Here is a 9,729-nt window from a genome sequence, read left to right as displayed (position 1 = left end):
AGTCCGTGCCGACCAGCGATCCCCGCACACTAACACGATCCTACTTCTCCAACTTTAGATAGTCCCTCTGTCCCTCTCTTCCCCTTCCCAGATCTCCCTCTATCTTCCTGTCTCCACCTATATCCTTCCTTTGTCCCGCCCCCCTGACATCAGTCTGAAGAAGGGTCTCGATCCGAAACGTCACCCATTCCTTCTCTCCTGAGATGCTGCCTGACCTGCTGAGTTACTCCAGCATTTTGTGAATAAATACCTTCGATTTGTACCAGCATCTGCAGTTATTTTCTTATATATTCTTACACTATCCTACACCCACTGGGGACAGTTTTTACATTGAAACCAAGCCAATTAACCTATAAACTGGTACGTCTTTGGAGTGTAGAAGATTTTTTTTTAGAGTTAGAGATACAGCGCGGAAACAGGCCCTTCGGCCCACCGGGTCCGCGCCGCCCAGCGATCCCCGCACACTAACACTATCCTACACACACTAGGGACAATTTTTAAAGTTTCTTTTTAACATTTTACCCAGTCAATTAACCTACAAACCCGCACGTCTTTGGAGTGTGGGAGGGAAACCGGAGATCTCGGAGAAAACCCACGCAGGTCACGGGGAGAATGTACAAACTCCATACAGACGGCGCCCGTAGTCGGGATGGAACCCGGGTCTCCGGCGCTGCGAGGATCGGCCGCTGCGGTCACGTGTTTAGATAGTGTTAGGTCGATTATGAAGCACCGTTTCATATTTGGACCTGGGTGGCAGCAACTTGAGCGCTGTGGCACCACGGTGTGACTTACATCTTTGATGGCATCAGATGAGAGAGCCCCCGGGAGGTCCTGCTTGTTGGCGAACACTAAGAGTGTAGCTCCAGCCAGCCTCTGTGGAGAGAGGACACCGGGTCAAGGAGTGCCCTGCACCAGCGTTTCATCCCCCCCCTGTGATCCACACCACGAGGCTCAGCACACAGTGTGTCGCCCAGCCCACACCACCTCAACACACAGTGCGCCCACTGCCCACACCACCTCAACACACAGTGTGCCGCCCAGCCCACACCACCTCAACACACAGTGCGCCCACTGCCCACACCACCTCAACACACAGTGTGCCGCCCAGCCCACACCACCTCAACACACAGTGCGCCCACTGCCCACACCACCTCAACACACAGTGTGCCGCCCAGCCCACACCACCTCAACACACAGTGCGCCCACTGCCCACACCACCTCAACACACAGTGCGCCCACTGCCCACACCGCCTCAATAGACAATAGGTGCAGGAGGAGGCCATTCGGCCCTTCGAGCCAGCACCGCCATTCAGTGTGATCACGGCTGATCATTCTCAATCAGTACCCCGTTCCTGCCTTCTCCCCATACCCCCGTACTCCGCTATCCTTAAGAGCTCTATCTAGCTCTCTCTTGAATGCATTCAGAGAATTGGCCTCCACTGCCTTCTGAGGCAGAGAATTCCACAGATTGACAACTCTCTGAATGGAAAAGATTTTCCTCATCTCCGTTCTAAATGGCCGACCCCTTATTCTTAAACTGTGGCCCCTGGTTCTGGACTCCCCCAACATGGGGAACATGTTTCCTGCCTCTAACGTGTCTAACCCTTAATAATCTTATATGTTTCGATAAGATTCCCTCTCATCCTTCTAAATTCCAGTGTATACAAGCCTAGTCGCTCCAGTCTTTCAACATACGACAGTCCCGCCATTCCGGGGATTAACCTAGTAAACCTACGCTGCACGCCCTCAATAGCAAGAATGTCCTTCCTCAAATTTGGAGACCAAAACAAAACCAAACAAAACAAACACACAGCCTCAGCACAGTGTGCCCACTGCCCACACCTCCTCACCACAGTGTGCCCACTTCACCAGCCCACACCACCTCAATAGACAATAGACAATAGGTGCAGGAGGAGGCCATTCGGCCCTTCGAGCCAGCACCGCCATTCAGTGTGATCACGGCTGATCATTCTCAATCAGTACCCCGTTCCTGCCTTCTCCCCATACCCCCTGACTCCGCTATCCTTAAGAGCTCTATCCAGCTCTCTCTTGAATGCATTCAGAGAATTGGCCTCCACTGCCTTCTGAGGCAGAGAATTCCACAGATTGACAACTCTCTGAATGAAAAAGTTTTTCCTCATCTCCGTTCTAAATGGCCGACCCCTTATTCTTAAACTGTGTGGCCCCTGGTTCTGGACTCCCCCAACATTGGGAACATGTTTCCTGCCTCTAACGTGTCCAACCCATAATAATCTTTCGATAAGATCCCCTCTCATCCTTCTAAATTCCAGTGTATACAAACCTAGTCGCTCCAGTCTTTCAACATACGATAGTCCCGCCATTCCGGGGATTAACCTGGTGAACCTACGCTGCACGCCCTCAATAGCAAGAATATCCTTCCTCAAATTTGGAGACCAAAACGAAACAAAACAAATCACACCGGCTCACCACAGTGTGCCCACTGCCCACACCTCCTCACCACAGTGTGCCCACTGCCCACACCACCTCACCACAGTGTGCCCACTGCCCACACCACCTCACCACACAGTGTGCCCACTGCCCACACCGCCTCACCACAGTGTGCCCACCGACCAGCTTCATCCCAAACGCCACAACTCACTCCCTCTTTACGAGCGGCAAAATGGAGCAGCTGCTGCCTCACAGCTCCAGACACCCGAGTGGTGGTTGTGTGTGTGTGTGTGTTCGTGTGTGTGTGTGTGTCCATGGGTGTCAACGCGGGTAGTGTGTGTCTGTGTGTGTGCGCACGAGTGTGTCAGTGTGTGTGTGTGTGTGTGCATGAGTGTGTGTGTGTGTGTGTGCACGAGTGTGTCAGTGTGTGTATGCAAGTGTGTCTGTGGGTGTCTATCCAAGTGTGTGTGTGTGTGTGTGTGTGTGTGAGTGTGCCACCCTCTCTTCCACACAGAGGGTGGTGGGTGTACGGAACGAGCTGCCAGAGGGGGTAGTTGAGGCTGGGACTATCCCATCGTATAAGAAACAATAGACAATAGGTGCAGGAGGAGGCCATTCAGCCCTTCGAGCCAGCACCGCCATTCAATGCGATCATGGCTGATCATTCTCAATCAGTACCCCGTTCCTGCCTTCTCCCCATACCCCCTCACTCCGCTATCCTTAAGAGCTCTATCCAGCTCTCTCTTGAAAGCATCCAACGAATTGGCCTCCACTGCCTTCTGAGGCAGAGAATTCCACACCTTCACCACTCTCTGACTGAAAAAGTTCTTCCTCATCTCCGTTCTAAATGGCCTACCCCTTATTCTTAAACTGTGTGGCCCCTGGTTCTGGACTCCCCCAACATTGGGAACATGTTTCCTGCCTCTAATGTGTCCAACCCCTTAATAATCTTATACGTTTCGATAAGATCCCCTCTCATCCGAAACAGTTCGACAGGTACATGGATAGGACGGGTTTGGAGGGATATGGACCAAGCGCGGGCAGGTGGGACTAGTGTAGCTGGAACATGTTGGCTGGTGTGGGCGAGTTGGGCCTAAGGGCCTGTTTCCACACTGTATCACTCTATGACCGTCTGACTGCGACTGCCCTCCTTCCCGCCCGCCCGCCCCGCCCCGCGCGGCCCGTTACCTCCTCGCACAGCAGCGTGAAGAGCTCGCGCTTGCAGTCCTCCAGCCGCAGACGGTCGGCGCTGTCCACCACCCACACCAGGCCGTCCGTGCTCTCAAAGTAGTTCCGCCAGTAGGAACGCAGCGACTTCTGACCCCCCACGTCCCAGATATTCAGCTTGAAGCTGCAGGGGAGGGAGTGAGGGGGGGGGGTGGGGGGGGAAGAGGGGGACAAGGCTTCATTCCCAGCTCCGTCCGAGTACCTCCGAGCATCCCCGAAAATCTAAAGGATGCCGCTCCCCTCTTTACCAGCTGACCTTGACTAGGTGAGATCATATGTGATAGGAGCAGAATTAGGCCATTCGGCCCATCAAGTCGACTCCGCCATTCACTCCGCCATTCATCAATCTATCTCTTCCTCCTAACCCCATTCCCATTAGACAATAGGTGCAGGAGGCCATTCGGCCCTTCGAGCCAGCACCGCCATTCACCGTGATCATGGCTGATCGTTCTCAATCAGTACCCCGTTCCTGCCTTCTCCCCATACCCCCTGACTCCACTATCCTTAAGAGCTCTAATTGTCAATCAGTACCCCGTTCCTGCCTTCTCCCCATACCCCCTGACTCCGCTATCCTTAAGAGCTCTATCCAGCTCTCTCTTGAATGCATTCAGAGAATTGGCCTCCACTGCCTTCTGAGGCAGATAATTCTCTTGCCTTCTCCCCATATCCCCAAACACCCGTACTAATCGAGAATCTATCTCTGCCGTAAAAATATCCTGCCTGACGTACTCACACACACACACACACACACACAGTCTGAAGAAGGGTCTCGACCCAAAACGTCACCCATTATTTTCTCTCCAGAGATGCTGCCTGACCCGCTGAGTTACTCCAGCATTTTGTGCCTACCTTCGATTTAAACCAGCATCTGCAGTTGTTTCCTGCACAGGAATGTTTTATTGTCAGATGTTCCCATGCCAAATGACCCTAATTTGATGAAGGACGTTCTTGCTATTGAGGGAGTGCAGCGTAGAAACGTAGAAAAATAGATGCAGGAGTGGGCCATTCGGCACTTCGAGCCAGCACCGCCATTCAATATGGCTGATCATCTAAAATCAGTGCCCCGTTCCTGCTTTCTCCCCACATCCCTTGATTCCGTTAGCCCCAAGAGCTAAATCTAACTCTCTCTTGAAAACATCCAGTAAAAAAGAATTGGCCTCCACTGCCCTCTGTGGCAGAGAATTCCACAGATTCACAACTCTCTCGGTGAAAACGTTTTTTCCTCATCTCAGTCCTAAATGGCCGACCCCTTATTCTTAAACTGTGACCCCTGGTTCTGGACCCCCCCCCCCAACAGGTTTACCAGGTTAATTCCCGGGATGGCGGGACTGTCATATGATGAAAGAATGGGTCGTCTGGCTTGTACTCACTGGAGTTTGGAAGGAAGAGAGGGATCTTATAGAAACATATAAAATTCTTAAGGGATTGGACAGGCTAGATGCTGTAAAAATGTTCCCGATGTTGGGGGAATCCAGAACCAGGGGGTCACACAGTTTAAGAATAAGGTGTCGGCCATTTAGGACTGAGATGAGGAGAAAAAAAATCACCCAGAGAGTTGTGAATCTGAGGAATTCTCTGCCACAGAGGGCAGTGGAGGCCGATTCACTGGATGTTTTCAAGAGAGAGTTAGATTTAGCTCTTAGGTCTAACGGAATCAAGGGATGTGGGGAGAAAGCAGGAACGGGGCACTGATTGTGGATGATCAGCCATGATCACATTGAATGGCGGTGCTGGCTCGAAGGGCCGAATGGCCTCCTCCTGCACCTATTGTCTATGTTTCTAAATCAGAACAATGACATTAAAGTCATATGGTCATGAGGAATAGGAGTAGAATTAGGGCATAAGGCCCATCAAGTCTATTCCACCATTCAATCATGGCTGATCTATCTCTCCCTCCTAACCCCATTCTCCTGCCTTCTCCCCATAACCCCTGACACCCGCACTAATCAACAATCTATCCATCTCTGCCTTAAATATATCCACTGACTTGTGGCCTCCACAGCCGTCTGTGGCAAAGAATCCCACAGATTCACCGCCCTCTAACTAACGAAATCCCTCCTCATCTCCTTCAATAGACAATAGGTGCAGGAGGAGGCCATTCGGGCCTTCGAGCCGGCACCGCCATTCAATGTGATCATGGTTGATCATTCTCAATCAGTACCCCGTTCCTGCCTTCTCCCCATACCCCCTGACCCCGCTATCCTTAACAGCTCTATCTAGCTCTCTCTTGAAAGCATTCAGTGAATTGGCCTCCACTGCCTTCTGAGGCAGAGAATTCCACAGATTCACAACTCTCTGACTGAAAAAGATTTTCCTCATCTCAGTTCTAAATGGCCGACCCCTTATTCTTAAACTGTGGCCCCTGGTTCTGGACTCCCCCAACATTGGGAACATGTTTCCTGCCTCTAATGTGTCCAACCCCTTAATAATCTTATACGTTTCGATAAGATCTCCTCTCATCCTTCTAAATTCCAGTGTATACAAGCCTAGTCGCTCCAGTCTTTCAACATATGACAGTCCCGCCATTCCGGGAATTAACCTAGTAAACCTACGCTGCACGCCCTCAATAGCAAGAATATCCTTCCTCAAATTTGGAGACCAAAACTGCACACAGTACTCCAGGTGCGGTCTCACCAGGGCCCTGTACAACTGCACACAGTACTCCAGGTGCGGTCTCACTAGGGCCCTGTACAACTGCACACAGTACTCCAGGTGCGGTCTCACTAGGGCCCTGTACAACTGCAGGAACGTCCTTTAATTCTGAGACTGTGCCCTCTGGTCCTAGACTCTCCCACTGGTGCAAGCGTCCTCTCTCCACACGTCCACTCTATCCAGGCCGCACACTATTCGTTATGTTTCAGTGCGGTTTGCCCCCTCTTCCTTCCAAACTCCGGCGGGTACATTCCCAGCGCCGCAAAGATGGGACAAACAGGGGGTGAATCACGAGAGGCCATCTTACTTTCTGTGTTCCAGGGTCTTGATGTTGAAGCCCAGCGTGGGGAGATGGTGTCGATGTCCTCCCCGTTGAACTTCTTCAGGATGGTCGTTTTCCCAGCGTTGTCCAACCCACTGAAGGGTGGCAGGTTAAGGAACCAGGAACGTCACAGCTGTGGTAGACTATTCCCGCGTGCGGACACATAGAAACATAGAAAATAGGTGCAGTAGGCCACCCCCTCCCTTCCATCTCGCAACCCCCACACCTCTACCCCGGGCCAGCCTTCAGCCTCCCCTCTCCTCTCCCTCCCCTCCCTCTCCACCCTCTCTCCCCTCCTCTCCCTCTCCCCCCCTCCCCTCCCTCTCTCCCCTCCCTCTCCATCTCCCCCTCTTCTTACCCCCCTCCTCTCCCTCTCCACCTCCCTCTCCCCCTCCTCCCTCCCTCCCTCTTCCCCCTCTCTCCACCTCTCCCTCCCTCACTCCTCTCCCCCCTCCTTCCCCCTCCCTCTCTCTCCCCCTCCCCCTAATTACTCCCCTCTCTCTCCCTCTCTCTCTACCCTCTCTCCCTCCTCTACTCCCTCTCTCTCCTCTCCCCCCCTTCACCCCCTCCCTCTCTCTCTCCCCATTCTTTCTCTCTCTCTCCCCCCTCTCTCCCCCTCCCTCTCTCTCCCCCTCCCTCTCTCTCCCCCCCTCTCTCTCCCCCCCTCTCTCTCTCTCTCCCCTCTCCTCCCCACTCAACTCTCTCTTCCATCTTGCAACCCCCACCCCTCTGCCCGGGCAACAACCTTCAGCCTCCCCCCCCCCCTCTCCTCTCACTCCCTCTAGCCTCCCCCTTTCTCCCTCACTCCTAACCCCCTCCCCTCCCTCCCTCACACTCCGTCACTCCCCATCCCTCCTCTCCCTTCTCTCTCTTCCATTCCTTACCTTCCCTTCCCCTCATACATTTTCTCTCTCTATCCCTCTCTCCCTCCATCTCCCCCTCAGGAGACGGCACGTGGAGCCACACCTCCCTCCCCTCCCTCTCTCCTCTTCTCCCTCCCCCCTCTCTCCTCCTTCTCTCCCTCCCCCCTCTTTCCTCCCCTCTCCCTCTCTCCCCTCCTCACCCTCTCTCTCCCTCTTCCCCCTCTCTCTCTCCCCCCTCCCCCTTGAGCTTGAGCTGCACCTCCCTCCTCTCCTCTCCCATTCATAGTTTCAGTCACTCTCTTCCCCCCCACACCTCCTCCCTCACTCCCTTTTTCCCTCTCCCCTCCCTCTCCCTCCACTCTCCCCATTCTCTCTCTCCCCCTCCTCCTCTCTCCCCCTCTCTCTCTCCCCCTCTCTCTACCCCTCCCTCTCTCTCCCCCTCTCTACCCCTCCCTCTCTCTACCCCTCCCTCTCTCTGCCCCTCTCTCTACCCCTCCCTCTCTCTCTCCCCCCTTAACCCATCTCTCTCTCTCTCCTTTCTCACTCTCTCTCTCCCCCTCCATCTCCCTCTCCCCCCTCCCTCTCCTCTCCCCCCTCCCCCTCCCTCTCCCTCCCCCCCTCCCTCCCCCTCTCCCTTCTCCCCCTCCCTCCCTCTCCCCCCTCTCTCCCCCTCCCTCCCTCCTCCCTCCCTCCCCCTCCCTCCCCCTCCCTCCCTCCCTCTCCTCTCTCCCCCTCCCTCCCTCTCCTCTCTCCCCCTCCCCCTCCCTCCCTCTCCTCTCTCCCCCTCCCTCCCTCCCTCTCCTCTCCCCCCTCCCCCTCCCTCCCTCCCTCTCCTCTCTCCCCCTCCCTCCCTCTCCTCTCTCCCCCTCCCCCTCCCTCCCTCTCCTCTCTCCCCCCTCCCTCCCTCCCTCTCTCCCCCTCTCCTCCCCCCCCTCCCCCTCCCCCTCCCCCTCCCTCCCTCTCCTCTCTCCCCCTCCCCCCTCCCCCCCCTCCCCCCTCCCCCTCCCCCTCCCTCCCTCCCTCCCTCCCCCTCCCTCCCTCCCCCTCCCCCTCCCTCCCTCCCTCCCTCCCCCTCCCTCCCTCCCCCTCCCCCTCCCTCCCTCCCTCTCTCCCCCTCTCCTCTCCCCACTCCCCCTCCCCCTCCCTCCCTCTCCTCCCCCCCCTCCCCCTCCTCCCCCTCCCCCTCCCCCTCCCCCCTCCCCCTCCCTCCCTCTCCCCCTCCCCCTCCCCCCCCTCCCCCCCCTCCCCCCCCCTCCCCCTCCATCAGGATACAGCATGAGGAGCCGCACCTCCCGCTCCTTCTGCTTCATTTTCTTCAGGATGCTCAGCAGCCCCATCCCCTCCTCCTCCTCCTCCTCCTCTCTCCCGCCGGCCCAGGTCCCGCCTCCCCGCCGCTCCCAATGGCCCAGGCCTCCGCCCCTCCTCCTCCCCATTGGTCCAACGCCCCGTCATTCAGCACCAAGTCCCGCCTCCCGGCCACTGGTATTGGTCGCACTCGCTGCCGATCATCCTATGTACCCTCTCATTGGCCACCGCCAGAGGTCCCGCCCATCATCGGTTTTCATTGGTTCAATGCGCCGTCACTCAGCCCCAGGGCCCACCTTCCCGCCGCTCCCAATGGCCAGGCCCCCCGCCTCTCCTCCTCCCCATTGGTCCACCGCCCCGTCATTCAGCATTAGGTCCCGCCTGACAGCCACTGCCATTGGTCATCCTGGCTGCCGATCATCCTATAAACTCCCTGATTGGCCACCGCCAGAGGTTCCGCCTCCCCGCCGCTCCCAGTGATCTGCGTCCCCGCCTCTCCTCCTCTCCATTGGTCCAATGCGCCGTCGATCAGCACCAGATCCCGCCTCCACGCTGTTGCCATTGGTCCGCGTCCCCCGCATTGGTCCAATGCGTCGTCGCTCAACTCCAGGTCCCGCCTCCTTGCCGCTCCCCTTGGTAGCCCTCAATGCCGATCATCCTCGGAGCTGCCTGATTGGCCGTTGCCAGAAGTTGCCGCCTCCAGGCCGCTGCCATTGGTCCGTGTCCTCCGCCTCTCCTCCTCCCCATTGCTCCAACGCGCCGTCGCTCAGCTCCAAGCTCCGCCTTTCCAACGTTGCCATTGGCGGTCCCCAATGCCGATCATCCTCAGAGCTGCCTGATTGGCCGCCGCCAGAGATGCCTGCTTACCCGCTCCTCCTCCCTCTATAGGCCGCCCGGCCCGTCCATCATCCTCAACATCCGCCTCCCCTCCGCCCTCATTGGCCCGCGGCG

At 56.4% G+C, this 9,729-nt stretch overlaps 1 pseudogene; it reads right to left on the bottom strand.

The window, feature by feature from the left end:
- Window positions 1-8,810, bottom strand: part of LOC144609617 (ADP-ribosylation factor-like protein 2) — a 36,449-nt pseudogene extending 27,639 nt beyond the window's left edge.
- Window positions 8,811-9,729: the final 919 nt, after the last annotated feature.

Source organism: Rhinoraja longicauda, chromosome 34 (assembly GCF_053455715.1).
Source record: "Rhinoraja longicauda isolate Sanriku21f chromosome 34, sRhiLon1.1, whole genome shotgun sequence".
Classification (NCBI taxonomy): Eukaryota; Metazoa; Chordata; class Chondrichthyes; order Rajiformes; family Arhynchobatidae; genus Rhinoraja; species Rhinoraja longicauda.
Note: the sequence above shows the minus strand (reverse complement) of the source record. Positions and strands in the feature narration are given on the sequence as shown.